General features: G+C 47.9%; 1 long non-coding RNA gene across 1 annotated transcript in view; it reads right to left on the bottom strand.

Annotated features, from left to right (window-relative positions):
• The window catches only part of LOC140399281 (uncharacterized), a 48,679-nt gene extending 24,598 nt beyond the window's left edge, over window positions 1-24,081 (bottom strand). The window contains exon 1 of the long non-coding RNA XR_011937671.1: window positions 23,925-24,081. This is a non-coding gene — a long non-coding RNA (uncharacterized lncRNA). The remainder of the gene's footprint in view (window positions 1-23,924) is intronic.
• Window positions 24,082-26,768: the final 2,687 nt, after the last annotated feature.

Consider the following 26,768-nt stretch of genomic DNA (forward strand, 5'->3'; position numbering starts at 1 on the left):
TAGCGGGGGGCTGGCTAGCGCGGTCCCGGCGAGTCAGCCGGCGGGACAGTCATTTGCGCAGCGACGGCATTGGGCCTTTTTAAAATAAGAATTATTTTAATTTTAAATTTTTTTTACAGTACCCAATAATTTTTTCCAATTAAGGGGCAATTTAGCGTGGCCAATCCACCTACCCTGCACATTATTGGGTTGTGGGGGCGAAACCCACGCAAACACGGGGAGAATGTGCAAACTCCACACGGACAGAGACCCAGAGCCGGGATCGAACCTGGGACCTCGGTGCCGTGCGGCAGCGGGGCTAACCCACTGCGCCTCCGTGCCGCCCTTCGGTGGGCTTTTTAATGGACCAATTGACGTTTGATACCGGTGACAGCCTCGCTGGGTCAAGCATCGGGAGGCTCGCGGCAGTCCCCACTCAGTACCTCACTTAGAAACCTTTCCAATAAACCCTGCCCTGTGACTGTACATTGCTTCCCGACCGTTTGGCTGAGAGCAGGTGTAATGCCTGTTCTTGTCAGCTTGTCTCTGGCCTGCACCTTGTCTGGGGATCGTGAATTGAATTGTTTTTTGGAGCTAGCGAGGAGTTGGATAAGCGGCTCGCCCTGCCCACTCTGCGCATTGGCTTCGTAACTCAGAGAATGGAATAGAAACATTTTTATTTGATGTGTGCTCTTTCCAACTTGAGTCCCTGGGCAACAGCAAGACACAGGAGCCCCTGGCTGATTGTGAAGGTCTCATCCTTGCATTTAAATCCCTTCAAGATGTTGTCCTACCCTATCCCCGATCCGTAACAGCCCGACAACCGCACCCCCTAAACTTCACCGCTGCATCCCTCTGACTGTGGCCTCTTGTGCATCCCCCCTGTTACCCCCGCCACTGGACGCCATGTCTTCAGCTATTTAATCCCCACATTCTGTATTTCTTTCTTCAAAATCCTCCTCATCTACCCCTCTTCCATTGGAACCAAACTCTTGTGGCCCCTGCTGTTGACTCAGTCGAGATCAACAAACACTGCGCCAAGGAGGGGCAGGGGGTGGGATCATACAATCATAGAATTTACAGTGCAGGTGGAGGCCATTCGGCCCTTCGGGTGTGTACCAGCCCTTGGAAAGAGCACCCCATTTAAACCCATGCTTCCACCCTATCCCCGTAACCCAGTAACCCCCACCTCACCTTTTGCACACTGATGCACAATCAGTTACTCTCGAGACAAGGTGAGTCATAACTAATCAGCTTTAATCTGCTAGAACTGTACCCAGCAGCTTCGATACAGAAAGTGAAGGCTGCTGGGATGTCATTGGTTCTTGTACTCCGCCTCTCAGGGCGGAGCTATGTACATCAGCCAATGGTAGACTCCTGGGTCTAGCCAATGGTCATCCACCTCTCAGGTACCGCAATACGTGGTATCACCACACACACTAAGGGGCAATTTATCATGGACAATCCACCTAACCTGCACATCTTTGGACTGTGGGAGGAAACCGGAGCGCCCGGAGGAAACCCACGCAGACATGGGGAGAACGTGCAGACTCCACACAGACAGTTACCCAAGGTCAGAAACAAGCCCGGGTCCCTGGCGCTGTGAGGCAGCAGTGCTAACCACTGTGCCACCGTGCCATCCCATGCCCCCATTCTACCTGGCAAGGCTGCACAGGACAGTGCCTGGTCTAGACGTGTGCGCCATTCTGTAAACAGCTCCGGCTCTCCAGCACCTACAGACATATGCAACCAGGTTGCTAGTGGGAGGTTCCTCCATCTAACTTTCTTCACTGTGCCGACATTAACCAGATTTATTCGCACCAGCAACAAAAGGGCAAACTTACAGAGGGAAATAAAAAGTCATAAACACACACACACACGTACACACAGAAAGCAGGCCGTCAGTAACCTCTCTGTGGCAGAATGAATTGCCTTAAGGAGGCATTGGAACGGTCAGAGGTGAAACATTTTATTGCTAAAAGCATTCTCGCACAAGAGTGTGAGATAGCCGCCTTAAACTCCATTTAAAAAGACAATTAATAGGTTTCGCAGGCATAAATCACAGCTGCAGCAATCGAAGACCTCAAATGCTTTTATTACTTTAATATTTGCCAATCCAACCATGATTATTGCAGCTCCCAGATGATTATGTTTCTGAATATTAATTTTGCGTTTGGATTTTCACCCTCCTATTTTTGCAATGAAAGCTCTTCACCACTTCCAAGGATATTGCCGGGTAAGGAATGGTGAGAGTCATGCTTTTGAGGTGGGGAGGGGTGGTTTGTAGTTGCCTTATTGTGAATCTTTGAATAGAGCAACAAACATGGCATTATCCCGGGAGCCTGTGTACGGAATTGTGATAGTGGGTTGATTGAAAACTTTATAAGGTGGCAGGTTGCTTGGCCAATCCTCCAGACTTGCCCTGGGGGCTACAGAAACTGGATTATTGAGCATATACCTACAGCATAGAAAGAGGCCATTCGGCCTAGTCAGTCCTTGCAGGTGTTTAAGCTGCGCTTGAGCCCCCTCCCATCTTTCCTCATCTAAATCTCCCACCCTAATCACCTATCCCTGTCTCCCTCACGTCCGATTTCATCTTAAATGCATCTATACCACTCCCGGTGGGAGTGAGTCCCACATTCCCACCACTCTCTGGGTAAAGAAGTTTCTTCTGAATTCCCGATTGGATTTCTTGGTGACCGTCTTATATCGTCGGCCTGCAGCGATGACCTTCCCCACAACATTCTCTCTGTGTGCCCTCGAGCAAAACTTTGCAGAGTTTTAAAGCTCCCTGTTTGGACATTCTCTCAGGCAACAAGAGCCTCAGGCCCGAATTCTCTGAATTCTCTGGGGGTCTCCCGGCGGCGTGGGGTGGCTTCAATGGAAATTCCCATTGACAAGCGGCGAGAGTAGAGAATCCCGCTGCCAGCGAACGGCGTGCCACCGAGAAACACACGGCTAGCGGGGGGACCGGAGAATCTCGCCCCCAGCCTGTTCAACCTTTCCTGTTATGTATTCCCAGACATTTTGGGTATTGTCCTTCCCAATCCTTTTGCAGCCTCTCCAGTTCCAATGCCCCCACATTGGAAGGGTCCTACCTGTTGATTCACTCTTTTCCCCTTTCCTTATTTTCTTTCTTTCTTTTTGGTTGTGTACCTTTCCCGGGATAGGGGTTGTGTGTCAAGTCTTCACCCTGTAGCCTTGAAAAACTTTAAACTCTCTCCCAGCATGTTTTCTTAAAAATAAAGTTAGAGTACCCAATTCATTTTTTCCAATTAAGCGGCAATTTGGCGTGACCAATCCACCTCGCCTGCACATCTTTGGGTTGTGGGGGCGAAACCCACGCAAACACGGGGAGAATGTGCAAACTCCACACGGATGTGACCCATAGCCGGGATCGAACCTGGGACCTCGGCGCCGTGAGGCAGCAGTGCTAACCACTGTGCTACCGGGCCGCCCTCTCCTTTCCTTATTTTTGCCATTATCCTATCTGATCCATGGATGCTTGATGGACATGTGTCTTTAAGTCAAGCAACAGAGACAATGAGGAATTCAAGAAGCTGCAACATCGTACATGGTGCTAGCTTTGGACAATAGAACTCAGGCTCTGTGGCACCTGAGAGGTGGGTTCGGACTCGGTTCGACGAATTGGCCAAAAGGCCGTATTCTGCTCGGTAACAGGTGGTGATTGGGGGTGATTGGATCCTACCCCAATGGAATGATTTTCCAAGACCCGAGGAGCTCAGACTCGAGACCTGGACACACAGAGAATAGGACCTGCTCTCTCTCGCCCCCTGCTTCTCCAGAAATGCTGTGAGTTGCTGTATTACTGGAACTGCAGAGACCTGAATGAATCTACAGTGAAAAGCATTGCACACTGGAAGGCTGAAATCTCTGAAAGCCTGGTTTGAAGGACAGTGTGCCAAAGACAACCGCCTGAAACAAAGACTCTTTTTTCCTTTTACTTATTATTATTCAGCCCTCTCTTCCCCCCTGTCTATTTGCCTTGTGTATGTTTGTAGAGGGGGGCAAGGTAAAGTGGGGAATTAAGGAATTAGATAACAGTTAAGTAATTGATTTGCTGCAGATTCAATTCTATTTATTGTTATTAATCGACTTATTTGTGTTTACATTTACAAACCTGGTGACTGTAATTACTGGGCAGCCAAGGGCCAAAGGCATTGGGTCTTTTTCTAAGAATTATTGGTTAATTTCAATTATGTTGCAACTCCAGGTCAAAGGGGAGCTGGAATTGACTGTGCCCTCGCCCAGGTTGTTGTACCAAAACCCTTTTCATAATATAATGACCAGAAGCACATCTGCGGGGGAGATGGTGACACAGTGGCAATGTTGCTGGACTAGCACTCCAGAGGAACAGGCTAATGCTCTGAAGATAAGGGTTCAAATCCCACCCTGGCAACTGGTGGAATCTAAATTTAATTAATAAAATCTGGAATTGAAAGAACCAGCCGCAGCAACGACCACGGGGAAACTGTGGCTCCAGATCCTAAGTAATGCAGTTGACTCTAAGTTGCCCTCTGAAATGGCCGACCAACCCAATCAGTTCTAGGGCAATTAGGGATGGGCAACAGCTGCTGGCCTTGCTCACATCCCATGAAAGGTAAAAAGCCTTTGGTCTCCCCTAACCATCTCCTTCCTTCGTTAATTTATGTCTGCCCCCCCCACCCCATGAAGCACCTTGGGAGATTTTCCCATGCACTGCATGAGGACGTCTTACTAATGTGGATGTGGTCACAACGCTTTTAGCTCAGAACAGTTATTCCACTTCTCACAGGACAGATTTTCCATCTGTACCCATAGCTAGTATACCCTGCAGCAGGTCGCTAGCCTGGCCCCAGAGGCTTCTTAGCTTGAGGGAGGTCACTCTGCATCAAGTGTGGCTGACCAGGAGTCTCTCCCGCTCTTAACGCCAGTCATTGGCTTCTAGGGAAGGATTTTGCAGGCTGACACACCCAAACTGTTTGACCGCATGATGAACCCCGCCTTCCTTGCCCACCAGGTCTGGAGAGGTTCTGGGTTCAGAGGCAGTGAATGTGCCACAAGCCCTCCTCCTCGAACAGTGTGAGTGTGTCATATTCCTGTTTCATAGAATCATAGAATAGAATTATAGAATAGAATTCACAGTGCAGAAGGAAGCCATTCGGCCCATCGAGTCTACACCAGCCCTTGGAAAGAGCATACCCACTTAAACCCATGCCTTCACCCTATCACCGTAACCCAGTAACCCCACCTAACCTTTTTTGGACACTAAGGGCAATTTATCATGGCCAATCCACCTAACCTGCACATCTTTGGACTGTGGGAGGAAACCGGAGCACCTGGAGGAAACGCACACAGACACGGGGAGACCGTGCAGACTCCGCACAGACAGTGACCCAAGCCGGGAATCGAACCCGAGACCCTGGAGCTGTGAAGCAACTGTGCTAACCACCGTGCTACCCTCAATCTCTAATCTCAATCTAGCGGCTGGATTCCAGCCTCTTATTTATTGTAACGACTGTCCTGCTTTGGGCAAGAATAATAATTCACCTTGTGCAATGCAAATTCAAAGGGTTTCGGGTCATGTTTATGGTGCGATGGCAGGAGGCCCAAAGACAAGTGAAAATGTTGACGGTTGCCATGGTAATGGATTGGCTCTTCCTTGACCCGAGTGACTGATGAGACTGGGTGTAAAATGAACAACATGTCCTTCCTTGCTGCTGAATGCCAAACAACCAGGTCCTGCTCGCCTGCTGTTGAAGTTAGAAATTAGAAGTTGGAAATGACTTCCTTCTATTCTAAGGCCAGTTGTTCATTTCGAGTGATTTTAATTACAGCTCATTAAAATAAGGGGCGTGATTCTCCCCTACCCGGCGGGGTGGGGGGTCCCGGGGCCGAGGAGTGGCGTGAACCACTCCGGCGTCGGGCTGCCCCAAAGGTGCGGAATCCACTGCACCTTCAGGGGCGAGGCCAGCCCCGGAGTGGTTTGCGCCCCGCCAACCGGCGCCAACGGGCCTCCGCTGGCCAGCGCATGCGCGGAAGCGCCAGCGTGTGCTGGCGCCATCCCAGTGCATGCGCAGGGGAGGTTCATCTCCGCGTCGGCCATCACGGAAAACCACAGCGGCCGGCGCGGAGGAATAGGGTGCCCCCACGGCACAGGCCCGCCCGCGGGTCGGTGGGCTCCGATCGCAGGCCAGGCCACCATGGGGGCACCCCCGCGGGGCCAGATACGCCCTGCGCCCCCCCCCCCCCCCCCGAGGACCCCGGAGGCCGCCCGCAGAGCCAGGTCCCGCCGGTAAGTACCTGTCGTAACATATGCCGGCGGGACCGGCCGTAAACGGGCGGCCACTCGGCCCATCGCGGGCCGGAGAATCGCCGGGGAGGGGGCCGCTGCCAACAGCCCAGGGCGCGATTCCCGCCCCCGCCACATCCCTGGCGCTGGAGAATTCAACAGCCGGCGGGGGCGGTATTCACGCCGCCCCCCCCCCTGGCGATTCTCCGACCCGGCGGGGGGGGGGTCGGAGAATCCCGCCCAAGGTGTCACAACAAATCCTTTTTTGTTTGCTCGATCTGGGGATGCCAAGTGTCACTGGCAGATCCAGCATTTATTGTCCATTCCTAATTACCCCTGGGGAAGATGGTGGTGAACCGCCTTCCCGAACCGCTGACGTCCATGTGGCGTCGGATCGGCACATAGACTGAGAAGGCCCCAGATTAACCGCACCTCCAGCTGCATTGAGAGTGTCAGCAAGGTTTTGTACTATTCAAAAGTAAACCTGAAATCTGAGAGTACGGTGCTCTAGCTGTTCCCAGGAAAGAGTTTCATGGCCATTGTCTGAGCTAAACTGAAGCCACAGTCGCTGGTGGTTGCTGAAGCTTTGAGAAATGATAACGTCCAAAGTTAAGGAAAGCTAGCATGGATTTGTTACGGGGAAAATGGTGCTTAACCAGCTTGCTCGAGTTGTTTTGATGAGGTGACAGAGAGGGTTGATGAGGGTACTGTTGGGGATGTGGTGTACAGGGACTTCCAAAGGCCGTTTGATAAGGGCCACACACCTGGCTTGGAAACAGAGTTGGAGATCGCGAAATAAAAGGAAAAGTGGCAACTTGGAGACAAAATTGATCGAGCGGCAGAAGGCAGAGTTGTTTTCCAATCTGGTGGAAGGTTTACAGTTCACAGCGGCCCAGTGAACTGTAAAGAGGAAAATGGCAAACTTTAAGAGGATTTAGACAGGCCCAATGTAATGGGTGGACAAGTAGCATATGTAATTTATGGCAGACAAAAATGAGGACATGCAATATAAAGGGTAAAATTCTAACGGGCTGCAGAATCAGAGGGATCTAGGGTGCATGCACTCAAATCATTGAAGGTGGCTGGGAGGTTAAGAGCAGTTAATAAGGTACAGTACCTGAGCTTTATCAATAGGGACATAGAGTTCAAAAGCAAGGAAGTTATATTAAACTTGAAGAGTTTGGTCTCAACTGGAGTACTGTGTCCAGTTCAGAGGAGCATACTTCAAGAAGAATGCAAAGGCGTTGGAGAGGGTGCAGAAAAGAATGGTTCGGTGGGACAAACTTCAGCTATGTAGACGGAGTGGAGAAGCGGCGGCTGGTCTGCTTGGAGGAGAGAAGGTTGAAAGGAGATTTGATAGGGAGCGTTCAAAATCACAAGGGCCGGAGAAAGAGTAGACAGTCGCAGAGTCACAGAATCGTTGCGGCGCCGAAAGAGGCCATTTGGCCAGGACGAGCTGTTCACATCGGTGGATGGATCAGGACACCGATTTAGGTTGTTCACCAAATGAAGCCAAGACGATACTGGGGGAAACCTTTTACGCAGCAAGTGGTTGGGATCTGGAATGCATTGTCAGAGAGTGTGACAGAGGAGGATTTAATTGTGGCTTTCACAAAGGGAGTTGGGTAATTACCTGAAAAGAAATAATAGCAAGACTACGAGGAAAAGGCTGGCGAGTAGGATTGGCTGAATTATTCTTTTTTTTTAAAATTTAGAGTACCAGTTCATTTTTTCCAATTAAGGGGCAATTTAGCGCGGCCAATCCACCGACCCTGCACATCTTTGGGTTGTGGGGGCGAAACCCACGCAGACACGGGGGGAATGTGCAAACTCCAAACGGACAGTGGCCCAGAGCCGGGATCGAACCTGGGACCACGGCGTCGTGAGGCAGCAGTGCTAACCACTGCGCCATCGTGCTGCCCTTGGGTGAATTATGCTTGAGGAGAGCTGGCATTGACACAATGAGCTAAACGGTTCCTTGTGTGCAGCAACCCTCCATTCGATTGATACTTGTCTCATCCGCAGACCTCCTCCTGATATCATCTCTGACAAAATGCTGTTTGGGGTAATTTGGCGATGTGCGTTACTCAGAATGACAGCAGACAGTCAGATCATGAAACCCTTGAAACATCAATACAGGAGGAGGCTGATTAGCCTTCAATGCAAACCTCACTTCATAGTTCTTGACTTGAATCCCACCTCCCAATTGTTTCTATAATACATTCAGGATTTCCGAGAAGGTGATATAAACCTAGGTTTATTTGCAAAGCCAAAGTAAAGTCCGGAACGCACATAGCTCCCAACGGGAATACCGAACATTCTGGTCCCAATCCAGGCCTGCTTGTAAGCGTCCGCCCCTCAGCAGGACAGCTTGTATTTCACGAGCGTCACGGGGAGATCAATTGGGTCTTTGTGGTGAACACCACTAGTGGTATATTATATGTATTACGGCACTGCCCGTATATTAGAGGTACAATGGTAAATCCCTGCCTGCTGGCTCCGCCCAGCAGGCGGTGTATAAGAGTGAGTGCTCTCCGGCGCTGCAGCCATTCTGGTTCCAGCTACAGGAGGCACAACATCTTGTTCAATAAAGCCTCGGTTGTTCCACCATTCTCGTCTTGTGGCAATTGATCAGTCTTCCCCATGGGTCACGGGGGTCATTACACTTTCTGAGCACATTTTGATAAGTACTCACAAGTGGGTAGCTCGTGGAGTAGCATTGATACATGAACGGGAAATATGGGATTAAGTGGAAGAGGTGGAAAGGAATAAAGTGACAAAAGACTTGCATTTATATAGCATTTTTCACAACCACCGGACAACAAGCGTCTTACAGCCAATAAAGCACTTTAAGTGCAGTCACTGTTGAAATGTAGGAAACACAGTCGCCAAGTTGTGCACAGCCAGCACCCACACACAGGGCCAGATCATCTGCCTTTGTGATGTTGGCTGAGAGAGAGATATTGGCCTGGGCACCAGAGATGAATCACCTGTTCAGCTGTGAATACTGCCCCTGGGACCTCTCACGTTCACCTCCGAGGACAGATAGAGCCACAGTTCAACATCCCATTCGAAAGGCGGTACCTGTGACTGTGCCGCACTCCCTCGGCACTGCACCGAAGTGTGATTTTTGTGCTCAGGTCCCAGGAGTTCAGACCCGTATCGACAACCTTCTGAGCAGGAGACAAGAGTGCGAGCGACCGAACGACAGCCGACGCACGGGCTGATTGGGTGAGCTGAAGAGGGGCGGGGAGTGGCTTGTGTGGAGCATAAACACCAGCGCAATCCAGATGGGCCGAATGGCCTGCCCCCGTCTTCGAATTTCCGTAAAACCTTTCTCTTCGAGTGTTTCTGTAGCTTTGCTCTGATCAGTTTCAGCAGCCATGTCCGGTAACACATTCCAGGGGCGGAATTTTACAGCCACATTGTGGTGAAGAGTGGAGCCGGAACATTTGGTGAGCCGTTGAAAGGGCTGGAAGATCCCGGCAGCGGGAACGCTGATAAAATCCCACCCATATTCCAGTGACTCTCAAATCTTTTTATTCAAAGATTCCCTTTTCAAATGGGTTGGTAATCATCGACCCCACATTTAAATTATAACAATATCTTGCGTGAGAGTGCTGCACGTAAAGAGTATTTTAATAATGCTATCTAATTTAATAATTTAATAATAATATTATCTGGATTACTTCCAGATGCACTGAGATTTGTGTCCTCCTCGGCACTCCTCCAAGTTCACTCACCACATTTATACAGGACAATGGGGAGGACACATCTGGAGCACTGTGTGTAGTTCTGGGGCCAAATCTTTGGGTCTCTGGACCTACCCACCTACCCACTCACCCACCCACCTTCCCTCACCCACCCACCTACCCACTCGTCACCTAGTCACTCCCTCGCCTACCCACATCCACCTACCCACTCACCCACCCGCCAATCCACCTAGCCACTCCCTCACCTAGCCCCTCCCTTGCCTACCCACACCCGCTTGCCCACTTTCCCACCTAGCCACCTTTTCAACCACTTACCCACTCACCCACCTATCCACTCACCCACCTACTCACACACCCATCTGGCCACCCTTTCATCCACTTACCCATTCACCCACCTACCCACTCACCCACCTACCCACACACCCACTGCCCACTCACCCAGCTACCCACACACCCACACATTCTCCTGCCCACTCACCCACTCACCCATTCACTCACCTAATCACCCACCAACCGCTCCCCCTTGCCCCTTCCAACCCGACTACCCTCCCAACCATCCAACTACCTCCCTGATCGTACTACGTCTCCTGACCACCCACCTACCCTCCCGGCATGACTGCCCCCGACTGGGGCATTTCTGAGTGAAGCGACAATCCAATCAACCCTGCCGCTGCTCGGAAAATCGGGGCTTTGTGGCTAAGGAAAGACATACCTGCCACAAAGGAACTGCAACAAAGGTCCACTCAACTGGGACCTTAGGATGAATGCATTTTCCTGTGAGGAGGGATCAAGTATTCTGAAGAATGAAAGCTGGGCTAATTGAAACATATAAAATTCTTAAGGGGGTTTGACAAGGCAGATGCTGGAAAACATTTCCGCATGGCTGGAGAACTCAAGAGCAAGGGGGTCACGGTATAAGGCATTCGGCATTTAGGACTGAGATGAGGAGAAATTCCCTTTCCCAAATATCTATGGGTGCTCAGTTATTGAGCATATTCAAGACAGAGGTTGACAAATATTTGGGAATTAAGGAATCATGGGTAAGTAGAGTTGAGGTAGAAGGTCAACCCTGATCTTATTGAATGGCGGAGCAGATTTGAAGGAACAAATGGTTTACTCCAGTTCCTATCTTCGTGTTCCAGGCTCCCATCATTTGGTTCCCTATGAGGTCCCGTTGACCACACATGCGCCGGTGATCACCATTTTAGGGTCGACAGCCGATGTATTCCTGATGGTTTTAGCACCCCTCACCTATCCCCACATCCCATTCCCTGAACCCATAATCTTCCCATTGGTCACCATCAGGTGCATCATCTCCCCACAGCCAATTGGAAAGCCAACAGACTCACCTTTACCTAACTGGATGGCTCTCGGCTATCAATCAAACAGCGTTTTTGTTTTGTCCATCTCCAATGTCTTCATAAACTGATATTATCTGGGATTTGCTCACAGCAAGGAGATTAGCCTTTCATTCATGGAACTCCAGGACATTTCTGGTAATCCTCCAATCCTACTTTACACAAACATAAACTTTTCCTTGCGTAACTACAGAGCAAAATGAACTATGCGCCTAACCATTCAATTTCCCAACCACTGACCTTCCAAAATCCATGAAAGCATTCTCTTCACTGCGGCTTTAGTGCTCCCACACTGACCTTCTTCTCCATTTTTCCCGTAACACGTGGCTTTGCCTTCGTAACATAAAAAAACAGGTGTCTTCCTGCGTAAGAGGAGCATTGTAAAAGCAAAAGTTGACTGATGCCACTTCCAACCGTTTGACAGTCCGATGGACATAGTGGGTGGGATCCCCTCAGCCCGGGGCCGGGCCGGAGAATCTCCGCGGCTGGCACGAATCGCGCCGCGCCGCCCCGACGCCGGGACGCGATTCTCCGTGGATAGGTGAGCGGAGAATCGGCGTCATTGGTGCCGGCGCGGTCAGCTCCTCCCCCCCCCCAGATCATGTACGATCAGTGGGCGCTGTCATCTTCCCCTCCGCGCAACACGTGCGTTTCATGGGTGCCGCCATCTTGCTCCACCCCCGCAACGTGCGTTCCATGGGCGCCGCCATTTTGTAAGCCCCAAGATCTCCGGGCGCTGCCATCTTGTCTACCCCTCAGCACATGGACACCATCGGCGTTTCAAGATCTGAACTCAATGGCTGGCCCATTACCCGATGACCAACCAAGGCTCGCCTCCATGTCATTCGACCAGTCTCGCCCGCATAACCTGACCAACTGATCGCACGCGGTCTGGGGGGGGGGGGGAGGAGAAGATGGCGACACCCATTGTTTGTGACTTGGGGGGTGGGGGCGATCGCGGCCACTGAGCGGGCCAGGCACACCGCGGCGAAGTGGCCCTTCTTCCCGCAGGCTTTACAAAGTAAAGTTGCGAGCGCGTGCCTGGCGAAGAGCATGTCTGTGTTTTGCTCGTAATTGTCCTTGAGTCGAGTCACGGCTTCGGCATAGTTTGGCGCATCCTGGATCAGCGGGAAGACTTTGGAGCTCAGCCTGGAATATAAGATCTGGATCTTCTGAGCCTCCGGAACAGGGGTTGGAGCCGCGTTGATATACGCTTCAAAGCAAGCTAACCAGTGCTGGAAGTCCTTTCTGGCATTGCCTGAGTGCGGATCCAGCTGCAGGCGATCTGGTTTAATACGAAGGTCCATCCTTAGAAACTGATACCAATAAATTAAGGCACGATCAATTTGATTAAAGACGAAAGTTGAATCCAAACTGAGGCTTTATCAGTATCAGGGGCGGGATTCTCCGCAATCGGCGCGATGTCCGCTGACCGGCGCCAAAAACGGCGCGAATCAGTCCGGCATCGCGCCACCCTAAATTCTCCTCACCTTGAGGGGCTAGGCCCGCGCCGGAGTCATTTCCGCCCCGCCGGCTGGCGGGAAAGGCCAGCAGGCGTGGAAATGACTTGGCCATGCGACGGCATCCCCGCGCATGCGCAGTGGAGGGGGTCTCTTCCGCCTCCGCCATAGTGAAGACCATGGTGAAGGTGGAAGGAAAAGAGTGCCCCCATGGCACAGGCCCGCCCGGGGATCGGTGGGCCCCGATCGCGGGCCAGGCCACCGTGGGGGCACCCCCGGGGCCATATCGCACCAGGACCCCGGGGCCCGCCTGTGCCACCTTGTCCCGCTGTTCAAAAGGTGGTTCAATCCACGCCGGCTGGCGTGGGTTGACAGCGGCAGGACTTCGGCCCATCACGGACCGGAGAATCACCAGGGGTGGGCCCGCCGACTGGCGCGATTTCCGCCGCCCGGCGTGGCGCGATTCCTGCCCCCGCCGAATCTCCAGTGGCGGAGAATTCGGGACACGGAGGGGGCGGGATTCACGCCAGCCCCCGGCGATTCTCCGACCCGGTGGGGGGTCGGAGAATTGCGCCCCAGATGTGTGGCCTCCCACAGCAGCTGGCGAAATGGCTGTAAGCTGGAGGACACGCATATTTATACCCCGCCTCCTGGGCGGAGCCAGCAGGCAGGGCCACAGGCCAACCTCTAGTGCAGGTTCTACTGTACATCCTCTAATATAAGTACAACAGTGGTTTACCACAATGAGCACCACCATTTACATCCCCTTTGTCTTTTTGTCCACGACATCTTTGTCAGTCTCCACCTATCGCTGGCCCTTTATCCAGTCCCACAGTCCCCCCACCCCTCCCCAACAGTAGAAATCTCATCCTATTTCCAGTTCCCTCTGACTTTGACAAAGAATAATCCGGATTCCAAAGGTTAGCTCCGTTCTCCCCCCTGAATAGGAAAGAATTGCAGGAATTATGGAAAAAGAGCAACTAATTGGATTGCTGTTCGAAAGAGCCAGAATAGTATTGATGGGCCGAACGGCCCCCTTCTGAGCTGTGCTGTTCTATGATTCTAGCTAAATGCAGGTCGTTGTTGGTGCTCCGTGTGTTTAGTTATACATAAGCCTGGGAATGCATCCCATACTTTAACTCACTGTCTGTGGCAAACGTCACTGCAGGTGGCTTTTAGCGGAACACACAAGTACTCGGAGATTAAAAACAGAAAATGCTGGCTAAACTCGGTCTGGCAGCGTCTGTGGAGAGAAACAGAGTTGCCGTTTCGGATCTAAATGATCCTTCAGTTCAAGCTGCACAATTCCTCCTGCGAGCTTCGAAAGAGCTATCAGCATTAGGCGCTCATGGGCACTTATGAAAAATGGGGTCAAGTCACTGGGCTGTGTTTGTACAAAGCAACTGGGAAACAAGGCACATGACTCATCCGCAGTTCTGTTTGAGGCTGTTGTGTGGGATAAGGCAACGCAAGGAATCTATCAGCTTGTTGACACTTACTCTCAGGCTTTTCCCCCCCGTCCAGCAGACAAACACACAGAGCTGTCCCACCATTAGGCCACACTATAGTTTGCTCAGCGGGCTCTGCTAATAGCATCGCTTGGCCCACTTTTAGCTCTGTGTAAGTGTGTGGGTTTTGAGTGGGTTAAAATCAGGCCTGGTCCGAGTCAGAAAGCTGCGGGTTTGAGCCCCACTGTGGGACATGGCGACGTAGCACACAGCTCCTGCGCAGATGGGCGAAGGAATCCGGTTTGGCTCTTTAGCCGCAATGAGTGATCACTACCCTGTGAAGATAGAGGTGCTGACAAAAATCATTTATTGCTTGTGTCTAAATTATGCCGTCAATCACTGCGAGCTTTGTGAAAATGACCCAAAAAGTTTCAACTATCCCTTCATGGGGAGGAGGGCCGACGCCCTTGCCTTCGCTGCCATGATCGCCCGCCGGAGAATCCTGCTCGGCTGGCGGTCAGCAACACCGCCTAAAGCTGCAGACCGGCTGTCCGACCCGTCGGATTTTCTCCAAATTAAATTCGACATCCGGGGGTCGGAAGAGGGCACCCACAGAACGTGGGAGCCGGTCACTCAGCTGTGCCAGGACTTGTTTGTGGCCAGAAACTAGATAGCCAAGGACAAGAGGAGAGTTGTCACGCCACAGAAGGGAAGAAGAGGGTGGGGGGGGGGGGGCAAGGGGGGGGGGGGGGGCGGGAGGGGTGGTCCGGGAAGATAGGAAAGTACAACGAAACCCAAGAGGAGAGCCAGGGGCCACAGGGGAGGGGTGGGGAGGGCACGGGCAACAAGAATGTGGACTAGGGGGGGGAGAAAAGAGAGTGGAGAACCAGCTGGGGGGAAGGGGGGTACACAGAGGCCCACAATGACCACATAAAACGCTGCGAGGAATGGACAAAAGAATGGAAAGAGACTGAAAAATCCATGTAAATAATTCAAACCAATCTCGATGTAAATAACTTTAAAGGTACTGCCTAGGTGCTCCCTTGCAAAATTCTCATTGTTCTGCTCTTGTTTATATTTTTGTCATGTATACCAAAATGCCCAATAAAAATGTTTTTTTTTTAAATAGAAAAAGAAAGTTTCAACTGAGAGGCTCCAGAGGGATTTCATTTCATATTCTCTGCCCTTGCAAAGCTCATCTAGATATGGGAGCTCAAGGCGAGTGGCTGTCCTCGGGATGCAAACACAAAAAGGAAGTTAACAAAGGGTTGCTTTCAAAAACAGCCTTGGACAGATCTGAAGACGATACTGATTTTTCCGAGCGCATTTTTGGCACTTTACAATGTAGATAGCTTCAACACATTTATTACTGTTAACGATTCCCCTACTTGGATTTGACGCTACTGTTAATCCTTCTGTAGCTACTCAGACTGACGAACCAGTCTGCTACAATCCACGTGGTGGGTGTGATGTTCAATCAACCCTGTGTCTGTACTCACTGAGTGTCTCCACTGGAAAGAGGAAGATCATGTGTGTTGTGTCCTTTTTATATGGGTCGGTGTAATGCCCTCCTGCGGTGGTGTCACCTCTGTGTGTATCTTGAATGCCCATTGGTCGTGTCCTATCTTACTGACCTATTGGTTGACTGTCTGTGTGTCATGTCTCTGGTGTTCCCTCTAGTGTCCAGCTAGGTGTAGTGTATGTACATTAACCTTTTGTGTACACAGTGATGCATATCACCACAGTAAAGACCTTGAGGAAGGTACAGAGTAAATGTCTGAGATTGGTGCCTGGGATGAAGGACTGGAGGAACGGGAGATCATTTACCATGGAGCCGAGGAGCTAAGAGATGCTTTACGACACAATGGATGCTCCTGAGATTTTATTATAGGCTCTGTGCTCTTCCTATTTTGGTTATATTTTACATGTGCAGTAAACCAATTGACAACAGCTTACTCCTGATCAATTTGACTCCATTTAAACACACACAATGAGAAGCTCTCATTAATTTTATGCTCCGCTAAAAGCCACCAGCAGTGTTGATCACCCCAGGCAACGAGAGTTCAATTATGGGATACATTCCCAGGTTTACATATACATTTTTTTCCAATTAAGGGGACACTTTAGCGTGGTCAGTCCACCTACCCTGCACATCTTTTTGGTTTTGTGGGGGTTGAGACCCACGCAGACACAGGAAGAATGTGCAAACTCCACACGGATAGTGACCCGGGGCCGGGGTCGAACCCAGATCCACGGCGCCGTGAAACAATAGTGCTAACCGCTCTGCCACTGCGCCACCTACATATATTTAAACACATGGAGCACCAACATTGCATTCATATGGAATCATAGAATAGTACAGCACAGAAGAGGGCCAATCAGCCCATTGATTGAATGCTGGCTCTTTCGAACAGTATATTTTAGTCTGTGCCATGGCTGGCATATTTTAATCTGTGTTCTGGCTGGTATATTTTAGTCTGTGCCGTGGCTGGCATATTTTAATCTGTGTTCTGGCTGGTATATTTTAGCCTGTGTCATGGCTGGTATATTTTAGTCTGTGTCATGGCTGGTATATTTTAGTCTGTGTCGTGGCTGGTATATTTTAATCTGTGTTGTGGCTGGTATATTTTAGCCTGTGTAATGGCTGGTATATTTTAGTCTGTGTAATGGCTGGTATATTTTAGTCTGTGTAGCAGCTGGTATATTTTAGTCTGTGTAGCGGCTGGTATATTTTAGTCTGTGTAGCGGCTGGTATATTTTAGCCTGTGTAGCGGCTGGTATATTTTAGTCTGTGTCGTGGCTGGTATATTTTAGTCTGTGTAGTCGCTGGTATATTTTAGTCTGTGTAGCGGCTGGTATATTTTAGTCTGTGTAATGGCTGGTATATTTTAGTCTGTGTAGTCGCTGGTATATTTTAGTCTGTGTAGCGGCTGGTATATTTTAGTCTGTGTAGCGGCTGGTATATTTTAGCCTGTGTCGTGGCTGGTATATTTTAGTCTGTGTAGTCGCTGGTATATTTTAATCTGTGTTGTGGCTGGTATATTTTAGCCTGTGTCATGGCTGGTATATTTTAGTCTGTGTAGTGGCTGGTATATTTTAGCCTGTGTAATGGCTGGTATATTTTAGTCTGTGTAATGGCTGGTATGATTTAGTCTGTGTAGCGGCTGGTATATTTTAGTCTGTGTAATGGCTGGTATATTTTAGTCTTTGTCGTGGCTGGTATATTTTAATCTGTGTAGTGGCTGGTATATTTTAGTCTTTGTCGTGGCTGGTATATTTTAGTCTGTGTAGCGGCTGGTATATTTTAGTCTGTGTAATGGCTGGTATGTTTTAGTCTGTGTAGCGGCTGGTATATTTTAGTCTGTGTAGCGGCTGGTATATTTTAGTCTGTGTCGTGGCTGGTATATTTTAGTCTGTGTAGTCGCTGGTATATTTTAGTCTGTGTAGCGGCTGGTATATTTTAGTCTGTGTAATGGCTGGTATATTTTAGTCTGTGTAGTCGCTGGTATATTTTAGTCTGTGTAGCGGCTGGTATATTTTAGTCTGTGTAGCGGCTGGTATATTTTAGCCTGTGTCGTGGCTGGTATATTTTAGTCTGTGTAGTCGCTGGTATATTTTAATCTGTGTTGTGGCTGGTATATTTTAGCCTGTGTCATGGCTGGTATATTTTAGTCTGTGTAGTGGCTGGTATATTTTAGCCTGTGTAATGGCTGGTATATTTTAGTCTGTGTAATGGCTGGTATGATTTAGTCTGTGTAGCGGCTGGTATATTTTAGTCTGTGTAATGGCTGGTATATTTTAGTCTTTGTCGTGGCTGGTATATTTTAATCTGTGTAGTGGCTGGTATATTTTAGTCTTTGTCGTGGCTGGTATATTTTAGTCTGTGTCGTGGCTGGTATATTTTAATCTGTGTAGTGGCTGGTATATTTTAGTCTTTGTCGTGGCTGGTATATTTTAGTCTGTGTCGTGGCTGGTATATTTTAATCTGTGTAGTGGCTGGTATATTTTAGTCTGCGTCGTGGCTGGCATATTTTATATATTTTAATCTGTGTCGTGGCTGGTATATTTTAGTCTGTGTCGTGGCTGGTATATTTTAGTCTGTGTAGCGGCTGGTATATTTTAGTCTGTGCCGTGGCTGGTATATTTTACTCTGTGTCATGGCTGGTATATTTTACTCTGTGTCGTGGCTGGCATATTTTAGTCTGTGTCATGACTGGTATATTTTAATCTGTGTCGTGGCTGGTATATTTTACTCTGTGTCGTTGCAGGTATATTTTAGCCTGTGTTGTGGCTGGTATATTTTAGTCTGTGCAGTGGCTGGTATATTTTACTCTGTGTCGTAGCTGGTATATTTTAGTCTGTGCAGTGGCTGGTATATTTTACTCTGTGTCGTGGCTGGTATATTTTAGCCTGTGTCGTGGCTGGTATATTTTAATCTGTGTAGTGGCTGGTATATTTTAGTCTGCGTCGTGGCTGGCATATTTTATATATTTTAATCTGTGTCGTGGCTGGTATATTTTAGTCTGTGTCGTGGCTGGTATATTTTAGTCTGTGTAGCGGCTGGTATATTTTAGTCTGTGCCGTGGCTGGTATATTTTACTCTGTGTTGTGGCTGGTATATTTTACTCTGTGTCGTGGCTGGTATATTTTAGTCTGTGTCGTGACTGGTATATTTTAATCTGTGTCGTGGCTGGTATATATTACTCTTTGTCGTTGCAGGTATATTTTAGCCTGTGTTGTGGCTGGAATATTTTAGTCTGTGCAGTGGCTGGTATATTTTACTCTGTGTCGTGGCTGGTATATTTTAGTCTGTGCAGTGGCTGGTATATTTTACTCTGTGTCGTGGCTGGTATATTTTAGTCTGTGTCGTGGCTGGTATATTTTACTCTGTGTCGTGGCTGGTATATTTTAGTCTGTGCCGCGGCTGGTATATTTTAGTCTGTGTAGCGGCTGGTATATTTTAGTCTGTGTAGCGGCTGGTATATTTTAGTCTGTGTAGCGGCTGGTAAATTTTAGTCTGTGTAGCGGCTGGTATATTTTAGTCTGTGTAGCAGCTGGTATATTTTAGTCTGTGCCGTGGCTGGTATATTTTACTCTGTGTCATGGCTGGTATATTTTACTCTGTGTCGTGGCTGGCATATTTTAGTCTGTGTCATGACTGGTATATTTTAATCTGTGTCGTGGCTGGTATATTTTACTCTGTGTCGTTGCAGGTATATTTTAGCCTGTGTTGTGGCTGGTATATTTTAGTCTGTGCAGTGGCTGGTATATTTTACTCTGTGTCGTAGCTGGTATATTTTAGTCTGTGCAGTGGCTGGTATATTTTACTCTGTGTCGTGGCTGGTATATTTTAGCCTGTGTCGTGGCTGGTATATTTTAATCTGTGTAGTGGCTGGTATATTTTAGTCTGCGTCGTGGCTGGCATATTTTATATATTTTAATCTGTGTCGTGGCTGGTATATTTTAGTCTGTGTCGTGGCTGGTATATTTTAGTCTGTGTAGCGGCTGGTATATTTTAGTCTGTGCCGTGGCTGGTATATTTTACTCTGTGTTGTGGCTGGTATATTTTACTCTGTGTCGTGGCTGGTATATTTTAGTCTGTGTCGTGACTGGTATATTTTAATCTGTGTCGTGGCTGGTATATATTACTCTTTGTCGTTGCAGGTATATTTTAGCCTGTGTTGTGGCTGGAATATTTTAGTCTGTGCAGTGGCTGGTATATTTTACTCTGTGTCGTGGCTGGTATATTTTAGTCTGTGCAGTGGCTGGTATATTTTACTCTGTGTCGTGGCTGGTATATTTTAGTCTGTGTCGTGGCTGGTATATTTTACTCTGTGTCGTGGCTGGTATATTTTAGTCTGTGCCGCGGCTGGTATATTTTAGTCTGTGTAGCGGCTGGTATATTTTAGTCTGTGTAGCGGCTGGTATATTTTAGTCTGTGTAGCGGCTGGTAAATTTTAGTCTGTGTAGCGGCTGGTATATTTTAGTCTGTGTAGCAGCTGGTATATTTTAGTCTGTGCCGCGGCTGGTATATTTTAGTCTGTGTAGCGGCTGGTATATTTTAGTCTGTGTAGTGGCTGGTACATTTTAGTCTGTGTTGTGGCTGGTATATTTTAGTCTGTGTAGTGGCTGGTATATTTTAGTCTGTGTCGTGGCTGGAATATTTTAGTCTGTGTAGTGGCTGGTATATTTTAGTCTGTGTAGTCGCTGGTATATTTTAATCTGTGTTGTGGCTGGTATATTTTAGCCTGTGTCATGGCTGGTATATTTTAGTCTGTGTAGTGGCTGGTATATTTTAGCCTCTGTAATGGCTGGTATATTTTAGTCTGTGTAATGGCTGGTATAATTTAGTCTGTGTAGCGGCTGGTATATTTTAGTCTGTGTAATGGCTGGTATATTTTAGTCTTTGTCGTGGCTGGTATATTTTAGTCTGTGTCGTGGCTGGTATATTTTAATCTGTGTAGTGGCTGGTATATTTTAGTCTTTGTCGTGGCTGGTATATTTTAGTCTGTGTCGTGGCTGGTATATTTTAGTCTGCGTCGTGGCTGGTATATTTTAGTCTGCGTCGTGGCTGGCATATTTTATATATTTTAATCTGTGTCGTGGCTGGTATATTTTAGTCTGTGTAGCAGCTGGTATATTTTAGTCTGTGCCGCGGCTGGTATATTTTAGTCTGTGTAGCGGCTGGTATATTTTAGTCTGTGTAGTGGCTGGTATATTTTAGTCTGTGTAGTGGCTGGTATATTTTAGTCTGTGTTGTGGCTGGTATATTTTAGTCTGTGCCGCGGCTGGTATATTTTAGTCTGTGTAGCGGCTGGTACATTTTAGTCTGTGTTGTGGCTGGTATATTTTAGTCTGTGTAGTGGCTAGTATATTTTAGTATGTGTCGTGGCTGGAATATTTTAGTCTGTGTAGTGGCTGGTATATTTTAGTCTGTGTAATTGCTGGTATATTTTAGTCTGTCTAGCGGCTGGTATATTTTAGTCTGTATTGTGGCTGGTATATTTTAGTCTGTGTTGTGGCTGGTATATTTTAGTCTGTGTAGTGGCTGGTATGTTTTAGTCTGTGTAATGGCTGGTATATTTTAGTCTGTGTAGCGGCTGGTATATTTTAGTCTGTGTAGCGGCTGGTATATTTTAGTCTGTGTTGTGGCTGGGATATTTTAGTCTGTGTAGAGGCTGGTATATTTTAGTCTGTGCAGTGGCTGGTATATTTTAGTCTGTGTTGTGGCTGGTATATTTTAATCTGTGTAGAGGCTGGTATATTTTAGTCTGTGTAGCGGCTGGTATATTTTAGTCTGTATTGTGGCTGGTATATTTTAGTCTGTGTTGTGGCTGGTATATTTTAGTCTGTGTCGTGGCTGGTATATTTTAGTCTGTGTAGCATCTGGTATATTTTAGTCTGTGTTGTGGCTGGTATATTTTAGTCTGTGTAGAGGCTGGTATATTTTAGTCTGTGCTGTGGCTGGTATATTTTAGTCTGTGTCATGACTGGTATATTTAAGTCTGTGTAGCGGCTGGTATATTTTAGTCTGTGTTGTGGCTGGTATATTTTAGTCTGTGTAGAGGCTGGTATATTTTAGTCTGTGCAGTGGCTGGTATATTTTAGTCTGTGTCATGACTGGTATATTTTAGTCTGTGTCGTGGCTGGTACATTTTAGTCTGTGCAGTGGCTGGTATATTTTAGTCTGCGTCATGACTGGTATATTTTAGTCTGTATTGTGGCTGGTATATTTTAGTCTGTGCTGTGGCTGGTATATTTTAGTCTGTGTCGTGGCTGGTATATTTTAGTCTGTGCAGTGGCTGGTATATTTTAGTCTGTGTCATGACTGGTATATTTTAGTCTGTCCCACTCTCAATCGTTCTCTGATTGCTGAACACTATTTGGCTGTGTCACTCCTGCTGTGTCACATGCCTGGTGCCACACAGATAAACAATCGCCAAGTCACGCCACCGTCAAATCTAAACGTGACTGTGGGAAAATTGTCTCAGCCTCTTTCAATAAGGAGGCAAGTTGCAGCCTCCTCACAATGCACGTGAAACCGAAGCTCAACTGACCGGCAGTTATGCTGACACCTTGTGACCTGAATATAACCTCCACACAAAACCTCAGACGCTCCACGTAATTACACCATAAATATCTTCAAAAAGGACTTTGAAAATTACTGTGCGTAGGTCAGCAGCCATGGAAGCCTCCATTCGCCAGGCAATTGGGCTTAGCGCCTTTTACACATTAAACCCAGAAGGTGCTGTTTCGTCAGAATGTTGCATTCCAACATGTTCAGCAAAAAAGTGACACCGTTTCAATTCGGCATCCTGTAACACAAATCTGCCTGGCGTTTAACTGGTTAATGTGTGTATCCAATCTCCCCAAATTAAACCCCTCCCTGATTCCAGAATTAGGATGTGGAGATGCCCGCACAGTAAGAAGTCTTACACCAGGTTAAAGTCCAACAGGTTTGTTTCAAATCACTAGCTTTCGGCGCACTGCTCCTTCCTAAGGTGAATGAAGAGGTATGTTCCCAGAATTAAGGGCAGGCAGCTCTCGAATCGAGTGGCAGTTTCACGTGTGAACGGTGGAGTCAGGCTGTTGCTCACTCTGACTAATAATCTCCGTGGGTCAGAGTCCGCAACATCCCACCGACTGATATAACATCACAAGGTTTTACCGTTCACCTGTAACCATTGCCGACGGCTCGAAACGGGCACGGGGATAACCGATTCTGTCCCCCACAGCACGGCGCTGGAGCGGTTCACGCCGCTCCAGCCTCCCTCCCCGGCGCCAAATGGGCACCGCGCCAACCCGCGCATTACCCACAGTGGTGTGTGAAGGATCCTGCTCTGCGCAAATTGGCTGCCGCAGTTACTCCATGACAACAGTGAGCACACGTCAAAAGCATTTCATTGGCTGCGAGTCACGGGGAGGCGCTACATCAATGCAAGTCTTTTCTTTTTCAACTAGGAATGACAGTTCAGCCCCCTGCTGCCATCACCCACTCCTTCATTAACCCCAGATATAAAACCAGTGTCCCATCTGACATGACTGTCCCCCACAACCCAGGCAACGGGGCAGTCACTGCTTGAAATCTATTCCAGGGGGGGGAATAGATTAAACACAGAAGTGACCGCAAGTGGACAGTAACCAGTGGTTTCCCATCCACCTTGGCAAAATTAAATAGCAACAATTTAAAATGTCAAATTGTTAGCCTAGGCAGGACAAACGCATTAAAAAAAAACAAATCTGCGTGTTGCAAACCAAATTTTACCTAAAGGGTGAAAAAAAAAGGATACACGTGTAATATAAATAACATGCTCCCGTTTAGAGTATTTAAAGGTGATTAGATGGGACTGGCTGTAATGCTCCTGAGAGTCCCAGTTTATACACCCCGTGGCTCTGTCAGACAACACAGATTTTAATGACTGCTGCTTTTTAAAATATAGTTTGAATGTAGATTAGTTCGAGATACTATAGAACATTTTAGAATGCAAAGGGTTACACGCTTGGAAGCGAGCACCATGTCTGAAGTGTGCATTTATTTGCACATCTTAGTCAATTCTGAGCATGGATTTAACGGGAAATTTCCAGTCCCGAATTGATGACCTGGCACTGCACGTTTTGAATGAAACCTTCAGGACCCGGCGTGAGGTGTTAAAGGACAAACAATCTGCACCTACCTTGTGCGGGAGGACTGGGGAATGTCAGGAGCGAACCGTCCATTTGTCCTGTTTGCTGTTTAGTCAACATCAAAGTGAATCCTCCACCCCCTCCCCGTCCCCCTCTTGGCTGAAGCAATTACATCTGGAGGTGCTGAAGTAGAGAGAGCAGCAGAGAGACGGGCTGATCCCCCCCAACTCACTCTCCCTGCTCCCCCCCCCCTTCCTCTGGACTCTCCAAAGCCCCAGTGTTAACCCTTTGGTGAGCAGCCTTGCAGTCTACAAGACCTGGGAGTGGTTTAAGGGCGCTGAAGTGGGATGAAAAGTCTGGACTCCTTTTAATATGAGCTCCGTCCGGTCCTGATTCCGTCCCCCCCGGGGATTGAACCCAAAAGGCTGTAACAACCAATTCAGCTTTACTTCGTGACAGCCAAGGGTCACAGAACCAGAATGTTTTGCTGGGGGGAGGGAGCTGGGGGTGGGAGATCTCCCCTGAGGCTTACCAGATTTTCACAGGAACTTCATTGCACTGTTAATGTAAGCCCACTTGTGACACCAATAACGATTATTATTGTTAAGGTTCAGGAATAGTGCGAAGTAGGGGAAAGGGGTCCATCACCCGTATAGTGCCTGATGTAGGAGCACATAGGCTAGGCAAGGATCACCCAAAGATTGAAATATCGCCATTCAAATGGACCAGATAAGTTTTATACATAAATACACACACACATACTCACAATCTCACACACACAGATACACTCACAATGTCACACACACAGATACACTCACAATCTCACACACACAGATACACTCACAATCTCACACACACAGATACACTCACAATGTCACACACACAGATACACTCACAATCTGACACAGATACATTCACAATCTCACACAGATACACTCATAATCTCACACAGATACACTCACAATCTCACACACAGATACACTCACAATCTCACACACACAGATACAGTCACAACATCACACACAGATACACTCACAATCACACACACAATCTCACACACACAGATACACACACAAACTCACACACGCAGATACACTCACAATCTCACACACAGATACACTCACAATCTCACACACACAGATACACTCACAACGTCACACACACAGATACACTCACAATCTCACACAGATACACTCACAATCTCACACACACACAGATACACTCACAATGTCACACACACGGATACACTCACAACGCCACACACACAGATACACTCACAATCACAGACACAGATACACTCAGAATCACAGACACAGATACACTCACAATCACACACAGATACACTCACAATGTCACACACACAGATACACTCACAACGTCACACACACAGATACACTCACAATCACACACACAGATACACTCACAATCACACACAGATACACACACAATCTCACACACACCGATACACACACAATCTCACACACACAGATACACTCACAATCTCACACACAGATACACTCACAATCTCACACACAGATACACTCACAATCTCACACACACAGATACACTCACAATCTCACACACAGATACACTCACAATCACACACACAGATACACTCCCACAGATACACACATAATCTCACACACACACAGATACACTCGCAATGTCACACACACAGATACACTCACAACGTCACACACACAGATACACACACAATCTCACACAGATACACTCACAATCACACACACAGATACACTCACAATCTCACACAAAGATTCTCACAACGTCACACACACAGATACACTCACAATCAAACACACAGATACACTCACAATCTCACACAGATACACTCACAATCTCACACACACACAGATACACTCACAACGTCACACACACAGATACACTCACAATCTCACACACAGATACACACACAATCTCACACACACCAATACACACACAATCTCACACACAGATACACTCACAATCTCACACACACAGATACACTCACAATCTCACACACACAGATACACACACAATCTCACACACACAGATACACTCACAATGTCACACACACAGATACACTCACAATCTCACACACAGATACACTCACAATCTCACACACACAGATACACTCACAATCTCACACACAGATACACTCACAATCTCACACACACAGATACACTCACAATCTCACACACACAGATACACTTACAATCTCACACACACAGATACACTCACAATGTCACACACACAGATACACTCACAATGTCACACACACAGATACACTCAGAATCTCACACACACAGATACACTCACAATCTCACACACACAGATACACTCACAATCTCACACACACAGATACACTCACAATCTCACACACAGATACACACACAATCTCACACAGATACACTCACAATCACACACACAGATACACTCACAATCTCACACACAGATACACTCACAATCTCACACACACAGATACACTCACAACGTCACACACAGATACACTCACAATCACACACACAATCTCACACACACAGATACACACACAATCTCACACACGCATATACACTCACAATCTCACACACACAGATACAGTCACAATCTCACACACACAGATACACTCACAATCTCACACACAGATACACTCACAACGTCACACACACAGATACACTCACAATCTCACACACACAGATACACTCACAATGTCTCACACACACAGATACACTCACAATCTCACACACAGATACACTCACAATCTCACACACACAGATACATTCACAATCTCACACACACAGATACACTCACAATCTCACACACACATACATGCACACAGAAACGCACACACACTCACGTACACAGATGCACATATACACATGCACTCACTTTTCTCC

Source organism: Scyliorhinus torazame, chromosome 22 (genome assembly GCF_047496885.1).
Source record: "Scyliorhinus torazame isolate Kashiwa2021f chromosome 22, sScyTor2.1, whole genome shotgun sequence".
Classification (NCBI taxonomy): domain Eukaryota; kingdom Metazoa; phylum Chordata; class Chondrichthyes; order Carcharhiniformes; family Scyliorhinidae; genus Scyliorhinus; species Scyliorhinus torazame.